At 49.8% G+C, this 23,515-nt stretch overlaps 1 long non-coding RNA gene across 1 annotated transcript in view; it reads right to left on the bottom strand.

Moving 5' to 3' along the window:
• Positions 1-1,702: 1,702 nt before the first annotated feature.
• LOC143442620 (uncharacterized) overlaps positions 1,703-23,515 on the bottom strand; it is a 152,880-nt gene continuing 131,067 nt past the window's right edge. Inside the window, exon 3 of the long non-coding RNA XR_013110936.1 lies at positions 1,703-2,941. This is a non-coding gene — a long non-coding RNA (uncharacterized LOC143442620). The remainder of the gene's footprint in view (positions 2,942-23,515) is intronic.

Raw genomic sequence — 23,515 nt, 5'->3', positions numbered from 1 at the left:
AAAGGTCTCTCATTAGCCTGGCACTTGACAAGTAGGCCAGGTTGGCTGAGCAGTGAACCCCCCAGGCTCTGTCTTCCCAAGCACTGGGTTTATAAATGTACATCACCACACACTGGTCCAGAAGCACTTTCTTGATTGAGCCAACTCCCCAATCCCATGTTCATCTTTTCAAAGATAGCGTCCCAAGAAAAGGATTCAGGCTAGCATTTTTCCCAGTGCATGGGGGTTCTCAAGAATGATGCCCAAATCCTGGATGCTCATTGCTACCCTAGTGTATAATTACCTCCCTGTGGCTGTGCAACTCAATATGAGCAAGCAGGATTAGTGGGAGGGCCCTGCTCCAGCACGATGGACCCTCATGCCTAGCTTTCAACAGAGAGACATGGTGGGGTTGGGGGGAGCTAAATCCCCTGACAGGCAGCAACAACTGCAGGTGCCAGGTGATCCTGAAAACTTGGCTTTTCTAAGCTTCAGAGGAACCCATAATTTACCTTTCAATTGTTCTTACCTGTCACAAACACCCCAAATTGGATTGGCATGACTCCTCCCTTCTCCACCCCCCTAAAGTCCCACCCACTCCCTGATCAGAGCGAACCAGTGACTGAGAAGGTTAGGAGTGAGCTGGGAGGTCCCACTCAACACTCTCTGAGTGGACCCCAAAGGTTATCAGGCAGGACTTTAGAAGGAAAGTACACACTTATCCCCAGTTGACATGCCCTTGATATTTTAAATAAATGCTACAGTTCAAAGGACTTCCAGGAAGTCTCCTAGCCAAGTTCCTTGCTTTCCAGACATTGTCCCTAAGATTTCAGCTCTTTGTCTCTGTCTAGCAAAGATGTAAATTTTTTGATCTTCGTTTATTCTGCAGAGCGCATGTTTGCACAGGTGCTGCACACACACACACACACACACACATACACACACACACACACACACACACACACACACACACGTGCGAACCTGAGTATGGTGCAGTGCATCCTGTGCTATCCTTGTGGCCGTGAGCTTGCTGCTTCTTCAAGGACAATTTCATTTTTAACAAAAGTTAGGTGTCACCCGTATAGGGCCATCATAGAACAATGCCTGGTCATTTGAATTTCTGCCACGCCCATTGTTCACAACACTCCTCAGAAGGACACAGTCTCAACAGGCCCATCATGCCTTAGATTGTTTTCAAAACAAGACAGCCCCACCATCTTACAAATAATAGATTCGGTCAGGATGGGGCAGCTGATCCCTTCTATCTGTTGTCTGTCATGTGGTCGATGAGGGACCAGACGCGCAGCTCTGAATGGGGAATGGCTAAGTTATCTAGAAGCTTCCTCTTGCTACAGCAGCAGGAGATATGCTCACCAGTCCACTGACTAGGACGACCAATTATGACAGTTTTCTCCATTCTGCCCCAGATTTAGCTCCCACAAAATTGTTTATCCCAAGAAACCCCTTGTTCTAAGCAGGCTGGGATGCCTTGGTCTCCTCAGTTCCACAGAGAGTGAAATGTCGGGAGTTAGGAGCGCTGTATCATCATAGTGCACAGGGAGGGGGCCTGATGATCTGGATGCTACTGTCCCTGGCATCTCTGTGGCTGCTGAGAGTGTGATCTAAGTATGGGACTCCATAGCAGGTCACCTGGGCAGGCCCTCCAACCATTCCTACCGCCATCTCCACTGTCGCTTTAGAAAAGACAACATTTACAGAGTAATTTATATGAAGGAATTTATACAACATAGAGACTGCTTAGGAAAGTCGGGGGTGGGGGAAGGAGAAGAACGGGGATGTCTGTAAGCCTTCTTAAGATTTCAGCAGCATCAAACATCTTCCAGAGGTCTTCTCGACTCCACCATGGAGAATCTAAGAGGCCAAAGTCAACACTCCGTTTCAAAGTCACTGAAGAGTCACACAAATACACCAGACACAGCACAAGGAAGCTTGGATTGTTTTATATAAACAAACTGTCCACCCATTTTGCAAACAAACAAACAAACAAACAAAAAAAGCTCAAACATCTTTGAGTGTAGTCAAGAAGGGGGAATCAAAGGCGTGATTACGATGGATTTCCAAGTGCACATGTGGAGGCCACAGACGAAAGGGACAGAGGAGGCTCCGGATTGCTGTGTGGTGTGTCATCAGTATACAGCAGAGCAAAGAGGTCCTTCGGAGGCAGGACCCATGGAGCTGGCTGCTCAGGCATGATGCCCCTGGGTAAGTTGATCTCCGATTGCAACCTCTGAAGAGGGTCTTCATGGCTCCTTGCATTTGTGTCTCAGAAGACGGAATGAAAAGCGGGTTCATCTCTGCCTATCCAGATGTACACCTGCATATGATCCAGTGCTGGTCCTCCCCTTCCCCAGGCTGCTCCTCTTGCTCTGACCTTCAAGAGCCCACGGGACCATCCAGGTGGGATCCTGTATCCCTCTGGAGTCTTGTGCTGCTTCCAGGCTGGGTGAAAATAAAAATCAAGATTCCAATTCAACCCAAGTGTAGTTAACTATTCACCCTGTATCCGGCTGGAGGATAGTAGAGCAAACAAGAAGAATCTCTGGGTCCACAGGCGAGGTGGGCACAGGAGGCGGGGTCAGGCAGGGCAAGGCGAGGTACCTGGACAGGGACAGAGTGGAGGAAGAGTGTCCTGGGCAGTGGCAGCAGGGGACTTGTTTGCCACCAGACAGTAGATAAGCTGGGTTGGTGAGCCTTCCCCATGTCCAGAGGCATATATCTTTGTTCATTCAAGTCAAAACAGACTATTCCTTCCCAAATGTCTGGAGAGTCTAGAAGTTTTTGTATTCCTCAATTGAATCCGGGGTTCTAGGCTCTCAAGAGGCAGCCAGATTTCAGCCAGATCTGGAAAGAGGGCCAGGGTCCTGTTTTCCATGGTTCCACAGAATTCTCAGTAAGCAGCATGGGTGAGCAGGAACAGCCCTTGGTCAGCCTCCTCCTAGGCCTGTGAACCAGAAGACATTGAGAGTTAGATGGTGGTATACACCCCTTTCGCAACAGTGTGCTCTTCCGACTTTATTCCACAGGATTCTAGTTAGCGCTGCCCGAACACAACATAGAATTCTAGTCAAGGAGCTGGAGAAAGAGAGGCTTATGCCTGGCTCTGGGGAACTCCTTGTGCACTGGAGCATCCCCAAGAAGCCTGATACATATATCTTAGGACCACATCCAGCGCCGACAGAGGAGTGTGGTGGGGTCACACCACACAGTTCACACATACACTTGTCCATGTCCCCAGGGTCTGGTTCTCCATAAAATGGCTACAGCAGACCCCCATGCACCCAGACCGTAGACTGACTCAGAATAGACAGGGGCCCCTCAGGGGATGGCACACAACACCTCTCAGTCTGAGGGCAAACAGGTGAGGGCAGACTCGCACTTCTCGAAGAGCCTTCCCACTTGTCACCATCCACATTGCTGAGCAGAGAGTCAGAGTCCCCAAGGGGAGTACCCCACTTCAGTGGTGACTTTTCCTGGCCACTGGAGATGGTGTTGGCCTATGAAGGGGGCTGTTGTACAGGTCTCAGACTCTTGCGTCATCATCAACCCATGATGAGAAATGTGGGCAGGTCATCCATAAGTACCTTGAGGGGAAAGATACCTGATCCAAAAATAGACCAGTCAGATAAGCATCAACCTTGTAGGCCACGACTGGGCAGGGCTGTCTCATGATCAAGGCCTCCTTGGACAAGCAAAAGCCAGGACACCACTAACTGATAGAGTGCCCGGAGGATTTGGATTCTAGAAGCTCAGCCTTCATGAAATGTCTTCTAGGCAGGGTGAAGCAGCCACCATGATGCTCGGTGGTAACTGGGATGATGGGTGCATGGCCTGGGGCTAAGTGGTGAGAAAATACCTGAAGAAGTTTCATTGCGGGGGGGGGGGGGGGGGAGCTGGGGAAGGGGACAGTCTCAACAGTAGAATCAATCACTTTTTTTTTTTTTTTTTTTTAAATAATGAGTTCTGTAGGTGGCCCAGAATCAAGTAGGTGCATTTCATCTGGGATAGGCCAGTCCCTCCACACACTCCTTCACATTAGGACACAAAACCACACCAAAGAACCCTAAAGTTCTCTATGCTCACTCTACTTTCCTTCCCTCCTTCTGCACCAGCCTTGGGGCTGTCACTAAGAGCCCCACAAGCCTTTTCCCCTGGGAGACAGGCCACGCAGCTGGCAAATTAATTGGCAGTGACAGGGCTTCCTTCCGGTTGCTCAGCAACGACCTGCAACTGACAGCAACGGGGGACTCTGGGCGCAGAGGGACTGCCATGAGGAATTTACAAAACAAAATCCGAAGCAAAACACACAAGGCCCCAGACTATCACCCTCAAAGGGCAGAATTTGACAAGGGGAGGGGGTGGGGCAAGGGGTGGGGAGGAAGTGGGGCTAGGGCATGAGAAAGTTCTCCCCCCACGACCCCTCCCTCACCAAACCGTTCCTACAGCCTTTACCTCTGCGAGCCTGGAGAAAGAGAGAGAAAGGGGTGCAGGGATTTAAAAAGAAGCCTGGGGGCTAAAAGGTCGCCCGGAACTGCAGCCAAGGTTGATGAAGCTTGCTGTGCAGAAAACTACAGTATCTGCTGGGAAGTCGGCTCCCCATGACATGGCTCCAGAGCAAATCCACTCCACCAAGGCAGAAGCGTTCACATCTAAGGCTCTGTCCCCTGGCCCTTTGCATGGATTGCCTTTCTATCTGTTGCTATGACAGAGTAGACAAGCCATACACCACACGGCCTTGCCCTGGCCCTCATCTCTGACCTCTTTTACTGATTCGTTGTCAGGTTTTAAGACAGAGTCTCCCACTCTGAAGTACAGGCTAGCCTTGAACTTGGGCCATCTTCCTGTCTCTGCTTCCTGAGTCTTGGGATTACTACCATGAGTTGTCAGGCCTGGCTTCTGGCCCCTTTTAAAACTTCCACGCATGAGCAGAGTACACATCCAGTCTATGTACAAGTTGAAGCATTCAGTGGAAAGGGGGGAAAAAAAGACATTGAGAGATGCTCTCCCTCTGGTCCCTGTAACCTTGCACGGCAAAAGGAGCCGGTGGACAGGATGATGTCAGCAGTCTGAGACAGGAGATGGTCCTGGATCATCAGGTTCAGCCCTCGGCACCATCACCTATGGTCACAAACAGAGGCAGGGGATGGGACAAGGGGAGGTGTGGGAATGGAGGGGAGAGTTTGTCTGGCCCAGCTAGGCCGTCCTGAGGATGGAACAGTGAAGGCAGTGGATGCTCTCTGGAGTTCCAGAAGGAATTGGTACTGTAGATTCCTTCACTTTAGGACACTAAAAATGGCCTCAGATTGTACTGCGTCTGTCCAGACTTCCAAGAGACATTTGTAACCACACAGTCACGGACCCTGGAGCTGCAAGTATGCCAGACAAGCCTTACACCACTGAGCCAACCTCCAGACCCAAACAGCGTCCCCAAAGATTTTTCAAGGGGGGCACCAGAGTGAGGATGCAGGTAACGGGGAAGACAAATTTATTCCCAGCAGTGGAGCAGGATTTAGCCTTAGAATGGACTAGCTGGTATCATGAAGGCTCAGTAAGAAAAAGGCAGGTCCCTGAGAGCAACTGAGGCAAGAAGGAAGGCTGAGCTGTGAAGCAGCAGGCTGATGAATGACAGCATCTTGCTGGCAGGGACTTGGCCAGGTGGCTTAATCTCGGGGGGGGGGGGGGGGGGGGGGAAGGGAGCCTTAGTTTTTGTCATTTGCAAAATAAAGATAATATTATCATCTACCTTACAAAGCTCTCAGGATTAAATGAGATAATACACGGAAACCACCTGGCGAATGGCGAATGGCGGATGAAATGGCGGATGCTGAGGGAGCCGTAATGCTTAGGAAAGTTCCAGCTTTCAGACATGAGCCACAGCTGCTGCCTCTTGTCACCCTCAGTAACCTATCCTGCCCTTTCTATTTGTTGATAGAACCCAGATTTATTTATTTATTTCTTCGTTTGCTTGTTTGTTTATTTATTTTGCTAATGTGGTGGAATTTGGACTCTTATGCAGCAAAGTATAGCGATATAAGAGCTGGCCAATGAGATGCAAGCAAAACTCTGGGAGTACTTCAGGGCAGGCTGCTCTAGAGGGGCTTGAAGCCAATCCATCTTTACTGCTTTAATCAGGACACCATGGCTGGTGCTTCAGCAGCTCTATTTGTCTCCTAGAGACACTTATGTCCTCTGATGTTTAAAAGAAGGAAACGGGGGTGAGGGCGGGGCTGAATCCTGGCCACTCCAGTGATGCTTGATTGGCAGGGTTAGTTTCCTTCATGATTTCTGTTATGTAAGAGGAAAGTGCTTCTCTCTTAATTCTCTGTTGTAGCGTTTTCTAATAATCATGATAATGGATTTCTCGATCTATAGGCCTGAACCAACAGCTTCATAATCACAGGGGAGCTGGTTAGAGATGCAAATCCTACAGTTCCGCCCTAGACGGTAGGAATGGAACCCGTGACTTTGCATCAGTGGCACAAGTGTTCTGCGCCACGTTCTGGACCAAGTCACACCACGGTCCTTGCAGTGCACATTTTAATGACCCCTTCAGGGATCCGATGTGCCCTCCAGTGTGAGAACTGTGGTCTACCAGTGATAGGCTCCACTCTCCTATGCACTGTGGGATTGAATGGCGTCCCTTGCCTCGCTATACATAAGCACCCTCACCCCAGAGGGATGAGAAGAAGTGTCTCAGATGCTGTCATCCATCTGAATTGAGCAGAGTGTGGGGACAGCATTGCTTATCGCTGACAGACTGACAGACGTTGTCCTGGTTCTTCAGCTTCCTTTTCTTGTTCGTGTGTGTGTGTGTGTGTGTGTGTGTGTGTGTGTGTGTAGCACATGTAGTGTCCTTTAAAGCCAGAAAAGTGTGTTTGATCCCCTGGAATTAAGGGTGGTTGTATGTCACCCAATGTGTGTAGTGGGAACTTCTTCACTCAGGACTTCTCTAAGAGTAGCGCATGTTCTTAAACACTGAACCATGTCTCCAACTCCCTTATTAAGAAGAATGAGGAGGACAAGGAGGAAAAGGAGGAAGAGGAAGAAGAGGAGGAGAAGGAGAAAAGAGGAGAAGGAGGATAGGAGGAGGAGGAGGGGAGGGGGAAGAAGAGAAGAAGAAGAAGAGGAGGAAGAAGAGGAGGAAGAGGAGGAGGAGGAGGAAGAGGAGGAGGAGGAGAAAAAAGGAGAAGGAGGATAGGAGGAGGAGGAGGGGAGGGGAAGGAGGAGGGGAGGGGGAAGAAGAGAAGAGGAAGAAGAGGAGGAGGAAGAGGAGGAAGAGGAGGAAGAAGAACAAAACCCAAGTCATTGGCTGGAGCAGTGCATGCTTGTGGAGGCCAGAGGACAACTTCATCGTCAATCCAGGCCTTCCACCTAGCTGGAGACAGGGCCTCCTGGTTTTTGTCACAGTGTACACCACACTAGCCAACTTACAAGCTTTCAGGGATTTCCTGCTTCCACCTCCCACTCTGCAGAGGGAATACTGGGATTGCAGCTGTATACTTTACAGACCCATGCACAGCTTTATTGGGTTTGGGGATTAGAACTCAAGTCCTCACATTTCTGTTGCAAGCGTTTAACCCAGGGAGCCATCTCCCCCACCCTCGGTTGTTTCTTGACCCTAGATACACATCACAGTCTCCTGGGAAGCTTTTCAAACTTACGATGGCCAGGACTTGCCAAGCCCCATAAAGTCACTATGGACAAGGGAGGAACCTACAGAGTCAAAGCTGCATGGGTAGATCCAGGGTGTGCCTTGCTCAGCATCTCTGTGGCTGGCACGGGGAGAACCTGCTTCAGGCTGCACAGAGGTGCTGAGTCTGCTGACGGGCGACACAAGTGCTCCCAAGACAAAGCTGAAGCGAGAGTGGGTTGGACGGCTTTGGGAGCAGCTTAGGAGCAGACATCCCTTTGGATGGTTGGGGCGGAACTCCTGGCAGCTGGGTCAACCCATTTCCCATAAGGACACTCTTTTGGCCTCTCGTGTGAATAATTACGAAAAGCCCTAGCTTCTGTGAACACAGAGTCCCAGTAAGAGCCACACAGACGAACTTGAACCTGCCCACCAGAAAGAAGGGAGTGAGTGAAGATAGCCTTGGGGGGAGAGGGGTTTGCTCAGAGGCAGGAGGTGAATTCCTTTCCAGTGGTTAGCCTCAAACCTGGGACATGAGCCCAAGCAGGCAGAGGAGAAGCTGGACCATGAAACAAGGGAGATGGAGTCAAAGAGAGGGTTGAGTAAGCCGATGTTCAGACCCCTGAAGAGGAAGGATTCAGTCCAAAGCTATCTGTGCTTTCTCCTGCAGAGACAACTATGCCATTCATTATTTCATTCCCAATCTGGGCTCACAGACTACTGAGCCAACTTTTTTTTTTAATTTAATATACTTTTAATTAAAATGTAATTACATCATTTCCTTCTTGCCTTTCCTTCCTCCAACCCTTCCCATGTTCACCCCCACACCCACTTCCCTCTTTTTTTCAATTATTTTACACATACACACACAGAGAGGCAGAAGAGGCCATCTTTGTATGTATACTATTTCAACGCTGACCACTTTATATTGAATAACCAGTTAAGGGGCTTGTCCCTGGGAGAGACTCCCCCTCTCAGAAGTCATGAGCTACTTGAACCCAGGGGTGGGACATTGAGATTTCCCTATATCTACAGAGAAGTACAGTCCACACCCAGTATCGAAGCCTCTCCTCTACAATAAGTGGAGATTATTATGTGGAAATGAGAAATAAGCTGGATACAGTTTCAGAAATCAACAGGCTCATCGGAGCCCAGCCCCAAGCACACAGATCAACACAATTCCTGCATCTAAGGCTCAGGAACCATCCTGCAAGAACGGGTGAAAAGACCAGAGGAGCCCGAGGCCATGGAGGTCTGCTGTGAGGTTGTGTCTCCTAGCAACGGTGCACAAATGAGACCTGGGCACAGACAACATCAGTAGACACGTTAACTTGGAAGGCCAACCTTTCCTTTATTTCCCTTGGCTCCAATCACAAAGTCCAGGATGTCAAGGGAAGTGGAAGATGTGGAGGAGGGAGGAAGAAGAAAGGAAGAGGGAAGAAGAGAAGAGGAAGTAAGGAGAAGAAGGAAAAGGAAGAGGGGAGGAAGACAGGGAACAGGAGTGGAAGGAGGAGGAAGAAGCGGAAGAAGAAGAAAAGGAAGAGAGGCATGTGTAGGAGCCGGGTGTGGTGGTACACACAACTTTAATACCAGCACTCGGGAGATGAAGGCAGGAGGATCGGCCAGTTGAGTCTAGCCTGGTCTACATAGAGGCCAGTCAGGTATACATAGTGTACATAGTGATACCCTGTCTTTAAAAAAAAAAAAAAAAAAAGCAGGAGGGAGAGAGGGAGGGAGAGAGGGAGGGAGAGAGGGAGAGGGAGAGAGGGAGGGAGGGAGCAGCAGCAGCAAACATTTCTGCTGGTCTCAGATGCACCCACCACATCAGTCAGGACTGGAATGAATGGCTTTTCTGTTTCCTGCCTATTTATTTCAGTCCCACCTGGTAGCCCAGGTGGGAAGACGAGGGACCAGGTGTAAATCTATGAAGTCCACAGGGAAAGCCAGGGTTTCTCTAGGAGACTGCGACGCAGAGGACTTGCTTCTGCCTACCCTCTGTCCTTTCCCGAGGGTCCCATTTCTACCATGCAGCTCTCTTACAGCTGCATGGGATAAGGAAGAAGAAACACAGCTGCTCTGGTCCGGCAGAACCAAAGAGGCTAGGGCGTGGAGTCTAGGGCCCAGCCCAAGCCTATCCCAGACGCTGGCTGTTCCTAGGAACTTCTAACAGGTAATTCTGTACAACAGGGAACTCTCGGGGGTCAAGGACTTTGCTGCTTCCCAACACTGTCTCTTCATGTTCCTCCTTCTTCTTATTATTCCATCCAGAATACCTCTCCCATCTGACTAAGATCCCAAGGATCCCTCCCATCTGTGTGTCCTGACTCCTGCAAACATGTTAAAAAAAAAAAAAGCCTGAGAAAGCTTCCAGATGTGCTGTTTATACTGTGATGTTTCTCTGCTCTAGTCTCCAGAGACAGATTCATGATACACAGCATCCTGAAAGAACATCAGGCCACCAGGCTCTTCCTGAGGGAGCGGGAAAGGAGCCCTCCACCAGGGCCACAGCACAGCCTGTTCACCTAGTAACTCTTCTGCCACAGAGGAACACAGTCTGCTGCTTGCCGTCCCAACCAGTTTCTACCATCATTGTGGGGGAGACGTGTATCTTTGAGGTCATGCCAAAGCCAGCAGAGAAGTAAATCCCAGAGAGGCACAAAGAATAAGCTCGCAGGTTTCATTGTGGTTGAGCTCCCACCTCACCTCTCCACTACAGTCATATCACGTGTACTTGGGATATAGAGGCAGGGGCAGAATGACAGGAAAGTAACCCTCATCTTCAAGATGTAACCTGACCATGCAAAAGAAAATCTTAGGAGCTGAGCCAACCTGAAGAGGAAATGGAATTGGTGGCTTGTCAAAGCCCCTTCTGGGACTCATGGCCTCTGGCCTACAGAATGGTAATTGCCATGGGGCCAGCTTATGCACACACAGCCACACATGTATCCTTCCTGACACGCACACACCTGAGGGCCCAGGATTCTTTGCACAAGGTGACGCCTGCTCCCTTTGATGCTGCCGGATGTGATCCTATTGGGTGAGGAACCAGACCTCAATAAAACCCCAGCATTATCAGAGGCGGCTAGTTTGTGATTGCACCGGCCTGTTATCTCAGGACCGGGTGGGGCAGCTTTGCGGTTCACCGCTGGAAAGCATTAACTTGTAGGTAGATCAAAGACCCTTCCGAACCCGCCAACCTGGGTCCCTTATTGATCCCCCTTGGACTGTTCCTAAAGATGGACTTTGGAGATAATAAGACCCCACACCCAGACTCTCAGAGTCTCTTCATCTACCATGTCTCTTACTGGAAACTGGATTGCCATGTTCTCTGTTTATTCAGGTCTGTCAGCTATCAGCTGCTAGCTGTAGACAAGCAGGGGCAGCCATGTCATCTTTCTCTTGAGAGTGCCAAGATGATTGTCTGCAGTGAAAAGGTATACGAATGGGTGGGTGGATCAGTGGATGGAAGGGCACATGGGTGGATGATGAATGATGAATGGGTGGATAGACAGATGATGGATGGATAGATGGGTGACTGGATAGATGGGTGACTGGATAGATGGGTGACTGGATAGATAGGTGACTGGATAGATGGGAGGATAGATAGATGGGGGAATGGATAGATGGGTGAATGGATAGATGGGAGAATGGATAGATGGGAGAATGGATAGATGGGTGAATGGATAGATGGGTGAATGGATAGATGGGAGAATGGATAGATGGGAGAATGGATAGATGGGAGAATGGATAGATGGGTGAATGGATAGATGGGAGAATGGATAGATGGGTGAATGGATAGATGGGAGAATGGATAGATGGGTGAATAAATAGATGGGTGAATGGACAGATGAGTGCATAGCCAGGTAGTTGGTGGATGGGTCGATGGGTAGGTGGGTAGATGAGTGAATGGATAAATGGGTGGATGGATAGGTGATCATGGATGGACAGATGATTGTGAATGGTTATATGGGTGGATAGACAGATGAGGGATAAAAATGAATGGGTAAATGAGTGATTATGTGCACAATGGATGGATAGACATTTGGACGGTGGGTGGGTAGGTGAGTAGATGGATGTGTGAATGAACAAACCAGATTACCAGCAACATGAAGTGGCTATCCTACAAATTTAGAAAGGACTTGGGGCAAGGCCACTCTTTCCTTCCGGTGGGAAAACCCTCCAGGTGTAGCTCTCACCGGAGACGCCTGCGCTTAGTCAATCAAATCTGGATTCAAGTCTTAGAGCAGTCACTCACAGGCTCAGGGTCCTGGGCAACTTATGTCAGTTTCTCTTTAACTCATCCTTAAACCAAAGAGAATAGGAGCAGCTACTAAGTGAGTACTGAGACCCCCTTCACTCTCCCTCATGGGATATTCTATTTCAAAATGAACTCAGCACAAATCCAAGCAAGGACATGGAGCCCCTTTCCTGGTCCACTGCTCTCTCTCTCTCTCTCCCCCACCTCTCTCTCTCTCTCTCTCTCTCTCTCTCTCTCTCTCTCTCTCTCTCTCTCTCTCTCATCTTTAACTGCTATACTTGCTGTTAGCATTCAGACCATTCTATACTGTCCCCCTTCCATGTGCCCTTGGCCATTACCAAAACAGGGAGAACTGGGAGATGATAAAACCAGGCATCCTGAAGAGGGATGGGACTTACTGAGTCCCCACTGTAAATGACACAGCTCTGCTACTGATAAAAAGCATTATTCTTAATCAGCTAAGGCTAACCTCAACACTGAACTTGAACTTCTTTGACTATTGAAATGTACAGGGTTTTTGTTTGTCTGTTTCTTTCTTTCTATTTAGTTTTGTTGTTGTTGTTGTTGTTTTGTTGTTGTTGTTGTTGTTGTTGTTTTGTTGTGTTTTTCCTTTTGGCATGCTAGAGATCAACCAAGGGCTCCTGCATGCCAAGTAGACACTCCAGTCCCTAACCCACACCCCTGTTGGATATCCTGCACTTGCAGGATTCTCTTGCATCTCTGCAGTGCTCCCTCCCCCACTAGAAATCTGCAGCCTTCAAAGCTAGGGTGGGCCAACCCAAATGGAAAGGGTACCCACAAGGCTCTGCTGCTCTGTCTGGTTCCAGCCCCACATGGCCTTGTGGCATCTGTGCCACAATGACAAGAGAAGTTGGGCCTCTGTATTCTTTGTTCATGACGGGGCCACTTCTTCCCTAGACTGCAGCTGGGCTCTCAGAGGCAAGGCCAGGCAGGAGTTCACAGAACAGGCCACCCACACTGCACATCAGGGCTGCTGGACTGTCCCCAGGGCCAGAGCCATGCTGGCTCTTAGCCCTGACTCGGAAGACTCCACCATATGGCTTCCCTGGGGATGAAGAAGACAGGAAAGAGAGTGATCCAGGGGCAAGAAAGAGTCATACTACTTGTAGGTGCTTGAGACCTTACAGAGCAGAGGACACATGGGTGGTTACCCTTGTCCCCAGCATGCCTGAGAGAAAGAGGAGGGCATCAAATAACAGGAGTGGCAGTCTACAGTGCCATGGCAGATGGCACCTGGCTCTTCCATCTCTCCAGCCTCCAGATGTACATCTAGGGCAGAATCTGAACTTCAAACCCCATGAAGTTTAGGTGACATCACAGTCCTCCAATGAAAGATCAAACTGAGTTTTCATGCTCGCAGCCTGACAAAATGAAGGAAAACAGAACCTCTCCCTTCCCCTCCCTCTCCTTTGCTCCCCGTTTCCCTTCCCCTTAAAAGTCCAGGCAGGAAAGGAGGGAGACAAACAAAACAGCCACAGCTCTGTCTTCTCTGTCCTCTTGGAATTATCTGGGTTCTCCTGACAGCTTTCCCCCCTTCTTTGGTCCCTGTGGGTCAGGACTGTGGTGGGCAAGTTGGGTGAGGCATAAGGGAGGAGGAGGAGAGAGGGCTGCAGAGACATGACTTGGCAAGGCTGCCAAGAACAGAGCCCAGATGCCTTGTCTGGAAAGCAACCTTCCCAGGTTGCCTGGCATGCTAGGGCTTGTTGGCAACCAGAGTCCTGGCTGGCAGAAGAGGGTGGACAGGGGAACCAGAATTCAAAGGGGCAGCTGAAGGAGGGACCGAAGGAGGGAGGCCCGGAGGGAGGAGGGGGGAGGTTTCAGTGAATCACATAAATTAGAGACAGAAAGGATGTCGGGCCACCTTCATTTCCTTCCTCTCCTAATAGGAATTATCTCATTAGCCCCGAGCTTCCTAGAGGGGAACTTTAAGTGATTCCTGTAATGGGGATTTCAATCTGGGGCAGCCCCCTCCGATCAATCTCACTCCTAGGAGAGCTGGGAATGCTGTTAAAGGGACAGCACACACACACACACACACACACACACACACACACACACACGTGCATGCACACACAAAATAAAGATGTACTTCAAAGAACAGGCTTTATACATACCAGGTATCTACCATTCACCCTCCATGCCCACTGGTGGACTTTATAGTGTGGACACAGTCACGGATATGGTGCTAAACTTGACAAGTTCTAGCTACCCCTGTAAAATGAGGCAAGACAGCAATGTTCCGACTCCTGGAACTTCCAAGTGGTACCTTACACAGTGAAGGGACGTGGAAGGCTGAGTTGGGTGAAAAGTTTTGAGATGTGCTTACCCCAATCATGTGCACAGGCACCAGATGCCACCTTAAGTGCCCTTGTAAGAGGGAGGAGGAGGGAGAATTTGACTACCAAGAGAAATGGAGTGACCACAAAAGCAGAAGATTGGGTCACAAATGCTGGCCATCACTACATGCTACAAACAGTTCTCCCTCCATCTTCCATGAGAGAGCATCCCTGTCCTCAACTGGACACATAGTTTTAGCTTTCGAGGCCCTACTTTCTGAGACCCTTCATCTCCCCCTACCCAACCCTGCTCTCTCACAGTGCCCATACTGTGCTGAGGAACACAACCCAGGGGCTTCTTCACACAATACGGAGTCTACCACTGAGCCACACCCACAGTCCCAGAGGTCTCCTTAATTTTAAGAGATGCATTGTTTGAAACCACCGAGTGTATGTGGGATGCGTTGCATCAGCCCAGGAAATTAATACAGTTAAGAAAAAGTCCTCACCACAAGGATTTGTGTTCAGCGTCTTATCCCACGGCAAGAGAAATGAGTGCATGTCAGAAACATCAAAGTACGAAGATGATAGATAGCTCTGTTATGGTCCTACCGTGAAATATTAACCACAAGAATCTTACATGTCTACTGACAAAAGCCGGACATAGTAGAGCAGAACATGGTTTTAATACAGCTGCTTCTGCTACTGTGTGTCGCAAACTTATCTGAAGGGTGGTGTGCCAGCCAAGGATGGTTGGATCCTTCTCTATGAGCATGGGAACAGGGATTTAGCAGAGGTAGGTCAAGCAGAGCCACAGTGTGCCTGTCTGGTCTGTTACCACAGACTAGGGGTTTGAAACACCAGGATTCATCCTCTGACAATCCTCAAGGTCAGAAATGCAAAGTCAAGGTCTCAATGGAGTGGGTTCTAGATGCTCCAAGGGGGAAACCAAGCAGATACCTTTCTTCCTAGTTTCCCAGGTGGTCCCCGACTCTCCTCAGCATCCAGATGCTTATGTGTAGTCTTTGACTCCACCCTCTTCTAAGGACTGGCTAATGGAGACGGGTGTCACCCAAAATTCAGGATGAGCTCATCTCAAGATCCTTAACTTTCTATATCAGCACAGACTCCATTTCCAACTAGGATCATGTCTGAGATCCAAGGTAGATGTGGGTTTTGAGAATATATGGTTATGTTTTGGGGAGGGGTGGGTGCACACAGGTGAAAGGTCAGAGAGCAGCTTGCAGGAGCTGGCTCTCTCTTCCACCGCATGGGCTCTAGGCACAGAACTCGGATAAGTAGTTCTTATCCTGGAGGCAAGTGTCTTTGTCCATTGAGCTATCTTTTGGCCTCCACTTTGGAGTTTGCACGGGGCAGGGCTCACACACTATAGCTGGCCTACAGCTCTGATCTCCATCTGGCTCCCTAGCGAGTTTTCAATTTTCAATGCTGGGGATAGAACCCAGGGCCTTGTGCATGCTGGGCAAGGACTCTAGCACTAAGCTACACACCCAGAGTCCCCCTGTTTTCCTCATTCAACTGCAGTTGGCAACCTGAGTGTGTAGCCTCAGGAATGACAAAACTCCCCCATCATCAAAACTGTTCAATTGGAAGAAGGCACCTCTCAGGAAAGACTTTAAGAATGTTATGGCCTGGGTGGGAGATGCAAAAGGCCAAAATCTGATGTTATGAGAGCAAGGATTGTATCCAAGCTACTCCAGGCAAAACAAGCACTACTGTGATGCCATTCCCTACAAAGGGTGCTCCCTACAAGGGGTGCTCCCTACAAGGGGTCTTCCCTACAAGGGTTGTTCTCTACTAGGAATGCTCCCTGCAAGGAGTGCTCCCTACAAGGGGTGCTCCCTCCCATATCAGTTCTCTCCCTTCAATGGTCGTGTGGATCCCTGCATAGTAAAATAAACCAGGAAAGAGGAAATGCCAAAAATTTGACTTTTCCCTACATTTGATGGTTATTTACAGAGCACTTCCTAGGCATGTCAGAGATAAAATCCGATGCTCCTAGGTGGCTCTGTCTTCCTCGAGATGGGGAGAAGGTGACACCCTGGGTCAGTTCTTGGGGCAGGAGCACCCTATGACGATGCAGCCCAAGAGAGGGACATGATTGCACTAATCTTCATGTGACATCTGCAGGGTCTCTTAGGGACAGCTCATGGGTGGGAGCCCTGGGATCTATTTCTCCCACTGCCCAGCCCCTGAAGAAAGGAAAGGGGACCCAATGGCAGGCTGGCTGCTCTAGCTGAGGCTCAGACAAATCACGCCCACCTGACTTATCAGCTGTAGGAGGTAAAGAAGCCCTTAAGCCCCAGGTGGGTGCCTGAAAAGCCACCCTCCCAGGGAGCCCAGACCTCAGGCCTTGCTAAATTGACTGCTAATCACCATAAGCACCCTGGTGGTGCATCCTCCATCTGGGTGGCCCTGAGCCACTCCCACGCCTTGTCACAGGCTGGGTGATCTCAGCAGGCCTCACACACACACACACACACACACACACACACACACACACCCTGCCAATAGGCAGGACAGGTCTTACCATCCCACTTTACAGATGTGGAAGCCCCGCCAGCGAGCAAAGCAGTCCATGGGATGTTTGTTGCTGGTGGCCACCCAGAAGCACGGACCCAGTTCCAGGCCCAGTGATCCTCTGGTGGGCAAACGGTATCTATGAGCTCTGGGGGGCTTTGCAGTGGTAGCCACAAATACTGGGATACGTCTCTTCCCCCTGGATCCAGGGCTTCCTTTATGGACCTTACAGAGTCTGAGTAGCTAAAAGTGCCCTGCCCGGCTTCCTCCTTCTGTCTGGCAATATGGTCTTGGAGAGCAAGACCCTGGCAGCAACAGGCATGGCTCATGCCCAGGCCGGGCATGTCATTTGGAATCTGAGGGGAGAAGTTGCTGCACTCTGTACTTTTCCAGGCATGGAGAAAGAAGGGATTAGGCAGAGAGAATCTGAACTACTAACTCAACTTTCCATTGAAGCTTTCCTCAGGGCAAGGCCCACTCTCTGTCTGCCCTCCTCCAACTCAAGCATCTCAGGGTGTAGACTGAAGACTCCAGCTCAAATCAGCACTACCTTCTTCGGGGGTTACATCATGCCTGACCCTTAGGTATGGGTTAGATACTTGTGGGTGGGACATTTAGGTTGACGCAGTCTATGTCTCCCAAAACCTTTCCCCAGACCAGACTGAGTTCTGGAGGCAGAATTCTGGAGTTTGGCTCCTGCCTGGCAGAATGAGCAGGGCCAGGCCCTGTGCAGCTGACCCTGGAAAAGACCAGATCCTGGCACCTGATCTTGCAGTGGGTCAAAAACAAGAGGCTGTGCCCTCTCCGTCCTCTGCCTGTTTCTTTGTGGCATCTGTATCTTGAGAGATGCTATATACCTAACAGCTTATCTGCATTTGGGGGCCAGGTAGAGAGGAGCCCCAAGAACATGAGGGCAACTGTCTGCAAGCTGCCTCTAGCCTCTGTGTTCTGATCCCATGACGCTGGCTCTCACCGGCAGTGTTAATAACTAACCACGTCCCAGACAGGTGCTGGCGGCCTGGCCTTAGGAGTTCTTGCTCAGGGTTGGAAGTGACTCATTTCCCTTTTTTATAGTCTGCTAGCTGACTGAGTCACCCCAAGCCGACCCTTTCACACAAGCTCTTGTTCTGGCCGATTCACACTCATGGCTGTACCTTAGACCTGCCTCCTTTCTAGGTCAGCTGGGACCCGTGGGGCTGACCCTTGTGGTCCCCATTGGTGAACAGTTAAATCTAGATCCCACTTCCCACCTTGCTCCCTCAACTGGGACATTGCCTTACTGTCCCAAGGAGCCCTGGGAACTGTCTTGGAAACCCAGGACTTTCCTAACTGGCAGGTGCCATGCCTGAGGCCCAAGGAGGTTGGTCTCATATTTGACCTTTACTCTAAATAGTGCTTTTGAGTCCCTTCTACCCTCTGCTTGAACGAAGAATAGAAATGGAGGTTTGGTGTATAGCTCAATCAGTGAAGTGCTTGCTTTTCAAGCAAAAGCCAGGCATAGCATGGGTCCCTGTGATCCCAGAGATGTCAGATAAGAAGTGGGGTTGGGGGACCCCTGGAGCTCACAGGTCAGCTAGCCTAAACTACAACTGAAGTTCCAGACCAATGAGAGACTGACTTTCAAACAAAAATGGTGGAAAAAAATTGGAAAGGGTAATGGTAAGATGTCTCAGTGGGTAACAGTGCTTGTGACTGAGCCTGATGAGGTAAGCTCAATGCAAGCTCAATCCTCACCTCAGGACCCACGTGGCACAAGGAGAGAACTAACTCCCACAAGTTGTCCTCTGACTTCCATGCATATATACCCCACTGCATATGTATGCATATATATATATATATATATATATATATATGTATATGATGCATGTGTATACATATGTATGTATGTATGCATATATACATATATACAGAAATAAAAAGGTACCCCCACACACACACATGTAACACATACAGAAGACTACGAACGCATGCAAAGGTCCAGAACTGATGAGCCAAAAGACAGAACCCAACCATGATGCAAATAAGGTCAGTTTTATCGCTCTTGATAAAGGCAGGCTGACAGGAAGCAAACCAAGTCCTCCACCTGGGCAGCATTCCTACAGAGACAGATGAGCACTGGGCCCAAAGTGTCAGCACTCATTACTCAGGTGAGTCTGGTGTAAACCTCTGAGAGAAACCACAAATGAAGGCCTTCAGAGGGGAGAGGAACACATGCTTTCTCAGGCAATCCTCTCCATGTGTTTTAATTAATTTATTTTTTTCATACGATGTTTTTTAATCATGTTTTTTCCTGCCCCGGACTCCTACCAGATCCTCCTGGGTCCCTATTCACCCAACTCTTTCTCTCTTTCTCCTCTGCAAAACCAGAGGCTACGTGGAAAAAAAAATAATAAAAATAAAAGACAGGTACATTTTTAAATCACCACCACACATCCTTCAACTAGTAAGGGGATCTGCTCTTTCTCTTATCCCACAGACTTCCTCTCTGGCTACTGGCTTTGTGAGACAGACAGGTAGCCCTCAGGTGGGACAGTGACCCAGGCAGCTGTGGGCAGACAATGAGAACAAATCAAATGATTCCTTCATTCAGAGGTGAAGCTCAAGCCGGAGAGGCGATAGCTGGACTGTGCACTGGGTTATCATCATGCTGTCTTGCCAGCATAGCCTTGCTTGGCCTTTTGGGTAAACTCCACTCCTTCTGCCCTCTCAGTACCCAGCAGTGCACTCCAGGGCTCCAAGTTACTTCCCCTATCTCCCAGGTGTCTCTGCCAAGTTCACCCCAGGGATCAGGCTCAGCCAGCTGCAGCCAACTGCAGCTGGCTGTCTCACGGAGCACCCTGGACTTCCCACACAGCCTTTTGAAATACATCTGCTACTGCTGTGGCTTCTGCTTGACCTCCCCGGGGGTGAGAGGGCCTTCCGCCCGTCCACACGTCTTGCACATAGCCTCTGAGACAGCACTCGGCCTAACTGTTGCCATCACACCGAGGGTCCACATGCCAGGAGGTTGAGAGGCTAGAAGGCTCCACCCCTAGAGTTGGCTCTGGTACCCAGTGAATCACTAGCCCTGACCTGTGACCACGATGTCCTGGGGAAGAGTGGGAGGCCTAGAGAAAAAGCTTGATGCAGGGACACCAACCACAGTGACTCACAGTTGGATCCCATGGGGGAAGTTCCATCTGCAAGTGCCTGGGATGACACTAGCCCCAGGCTGAGCTCATCCCCACACTCATGGTGCTTTTCCCAGCTTTTCCCTTCTCAGCTCTCAGACCAGTTGAAGTTGTCATCTGAGTGGCCGCTTCCCCCCTACCCATCCCTTCCCACCACACATGATAGATGCAGCTGAGGAAAGGGCATGTCCTCCCAGGGTGTCAGACTGTTTTCATCGGTTACCCTTCCTCCTGCTGACACCACACACAGGAGCCTTGGGGCCTAAGAGGCAGTGATGTCACAGCTCTTTGGAAGGAAGTAGACAGAGCCAGCAGTTTAATCCTGTAAGATTACGGAGGCAGCAGGGCAAGGCACTGGGTGGGGAGGTGTCCTCAGGAGTTGCCCAGAAACACACCTGGCCTTGGCCTTGGCAGGAATACAGAAGCAAAGATTCCTGTCTCCTTCTCCAGGCATTTTCAACTGAGCACCCGTGTTCTAAGGCTTCAGCAGGATCAACAACTAGCTCTTCCACTACGGAGAAGCACACACACTCACACACACACACACACACACACACATACACACAAACAAACATGTGTGCATACACACACATGCACAATGAATACAATGCCTGGTGTCCAGTTGGGATACCACACATCCATTGCCTTACAGGCCCAGCTTCCATGTCACACACAGACGCAGGACATTGTCTAGCAACCACCAAGGTCAGATGCACATGGACACATTCCCAAGAACTACCCTCTGCATCTTATGTAAACTGGGCACGCTGAGCCTGCCTCTCCTTGCCGACTGTTGCCATATGATGGGCTAACCCCCCGTTCATCGCTATAGCTGTCAGGCTGCAGGTTCTCAAAGGGAAGGAGCAAGGTGAGAGGAAGACACGGGGGCTGCAAGACCAGGGCAGCCCTGAGAGATCTGAGGGGCCCACACAGGAGCGCCCTCGGCACCGTTAGCAGCTCTGTGACCTGACGTTATCCCTCTAGCATCTACCCATGCTGGAACACGTTCAGAACAGGAGATGGTGGGCATTTATACGCTCTCCTCTTATGCATGTTCCCGTTTCCTTTGCTGACAGGCCTGCTGGTGTGTGTGGAGGGAGTGGGGAGTGAACCCAGAGTATTGAGTAAGCCCAGACCCCAATGCAGAGGTGATTCTATATTCAGCAGCCGTGGAAGCTCCTGAGATCTGACCATGCTTTTTCAGTTCATGGACATCATCACTGTCTGTTTATGACAGGACCACAGAAGGGAGATGGAAGTATTCTACACCACCATCACCAGCAACACCCCTCCCAGCTTAGAATCCCCTTCCCAGTCACCTGCTCGATGGGCTTCTATAGCAGCCTCTTCACGGGGGTGGGGGGCCTTGGGAGGGAAAGTCAAATCTTAGCATACGTCACTCAAAACCTCACCAGGGCAGTTCTGCTCCCTGCAGGCTCTTCCTGGTCTGGTACTCTTGTGCTGCAAGAGATCTTACCACATCCGCTCTGGGTATCAAATCCACCTTCCCCGCTCGCTCCTGCTTTGATCCTTTGCTGTCACTGTTCCCTCTGTCCCAAGGGCTTTCCCCAAAAGCATGCAGGCCCCTCCTCCACCCCCTCCTTCAAGTCTCCATCTTTCTTTAATGAACCTGCCCTCCCTCGCTCCTCCCAGCTGAGCCGAATCTCCTGGCTCTATACCGTTCTGCAATACTGTCAGCTGCTTGTATAGTATTTAGTTATTTTCCCAGTTTGCTGTATATCACCTGCGCTCTCCCTATGAGAAGGTGGGCTCCATGAAAACAGGATTAACCCTGTTCTGTTCATTCCTCTGACTAGTGTGTTCTCGGTGATGGTAGACATCCGTGAACATCTGCTGAACGGATGAACAGAGAACAGATTACAGCCATTCTGGCCCAGGGAGAAACCTGTATCATATGGGATACTCTGGCACTGGTTGAGGCGGAAGTCCGAAGGCTGATAAAACACAGGAGAGCTGTTTTCAGAAAGGCAGTGCCCGCAGTTTTCCTGGAAATCCCCATCAAGTCACTTATTAACCATCTCTGACCCTAATATGCACACAGCCCTCCAGTTACCAAGCCCAGACAACAGCTAAAATATATATATATATATATATATATATATATATATATATATATATATATATATATTTCAACAACAGTCTTTCAGTCCATGGACAACGTCCCATCAGGGAGCACACTGTCATCCAGCCACCTCTCTGTGCTCCATGGATCCCCAGTTGAGAAGTGAAGACAGGAAAGGTTGGGAAATACGATGCACAGACCCAGGAACAAGATGCCCTTCCACGCCTACTGCCTAGAGCCCAGTGAAGATTCAGAGACAGCATTGTGGGGGACATCCTGAAGGGCCGGGTGAAGGAGCCACCCCATGGGACATGTGTGGTTATGAGTTTTATAAAGACGATGGCCACAGATGATGCAGGAAGAAAGGATGTGGGGGTGCAGAGAGCAGAAAGGATCATGTCTTTGTGAGTGAGATGCAAAGCAGGGGCACTAGGAAATGGTGCAGCAGGAGATGGTCTATCCAAGGAGACATGGATGCTGGGACTATAAAGGGGGAGTTACGATGGCTTTCTTAGAGGCATCAAGTGAGCATGGAATACTAGGTTTAAAGAAGAGACTTAGGAACGATGCAAACAGGATTATTTTAGGAGGAGAGACTGAAACCCCCAGGTCGGAGCAGATTATGGGTACCCCAGCCAGTTCTTCAAGGGCCAAAACCAGAGCGTATCTGGAAGGAGAGAGGAGTAGGCTTGGGGACAGACTCTGTGTTATTGTCAGGACTCTGAACACAAGTAGGCCTTGGTTTTTGTCCCATCTCATTCGATGTCTGGTCTCCCAAGAAGCAGGACTTAACATCACCATCTTAACAGAGGAAACTGGAGCTTACAAATTAATTCGCCATCAAATCCAGAACTGTCGAGACTGAAGCAAGGAAAAAAAAAACCAAATACTGCCACTTGTCAAATGTCGCATCTGTCCCAGGAACCAGGCAAAGTGTTACTCTGTACTCCTCTTATGACCTGTCCAGTTCCAGCCCCGTTCTCACCCCCAGCACCCCATTTCCCAGGCTCCGTAGAAGATACAGGGATGAGCTGGTACCTCTAGACAAACCTGCCTATATTCTGAGCTTCCCACTCAGGATTTATGGCCAGACTTGCTGTAACTATGGAAGATGGAAGACTCTAGACAGCTATGGGAAAAGCCAGCTCTTGGGTAAAGGGAGTGCCGTGTGTTCTACATCCAGCGTTATTAGGACCAGACTTGGGTCGGCAGCTTTCCAGAAAACTCTGAGGTCCTGTTTAATCCTGCGGGTAGTCTCTGTGCTCCTGAAGGGCAGCAGGTGTGATCCACCTGTTGCCTACCTCCTGTGTACACAGGCCTGGAGTCACCTGCCTGGTGATTCTCCCCGTGTTCTGCAAGACTGTCCCTTCAATGACTTCTGTGAAGGATAGGTAGCAAGAATGTGTTGGGGGAGCAGGCCCTCAACCATACCGAACAGCAAAGATATAGACCTGGCTTTGAGTCCCAAACCCACACTATCTTAGGCATGTAACTACCTCAGTTCCCTCAGGTGGGCCTTTGAGCATACTGAGACCTATC

The sequence above is a fragment of the Arvicanthis niloticus genome, chromosome 6, assembly GCF_011762505.2.
Source record: "Arvicanthis niloticus isolate mArvNil1 chromosome 6, mArvNil1.pat.X, whole genome shotgun sequence".
NCBI lineage: Eukaryota > Metazoa > Chordata > Mammalia > Rodentia > Muridae > Arvicanthis > Arvicanthis niloticus.
The sequence above is the reverse complement of the archived record's forward strand: the minus strand, read 5'-3'. Positions and strand labels throughout refer to the sequence as shown.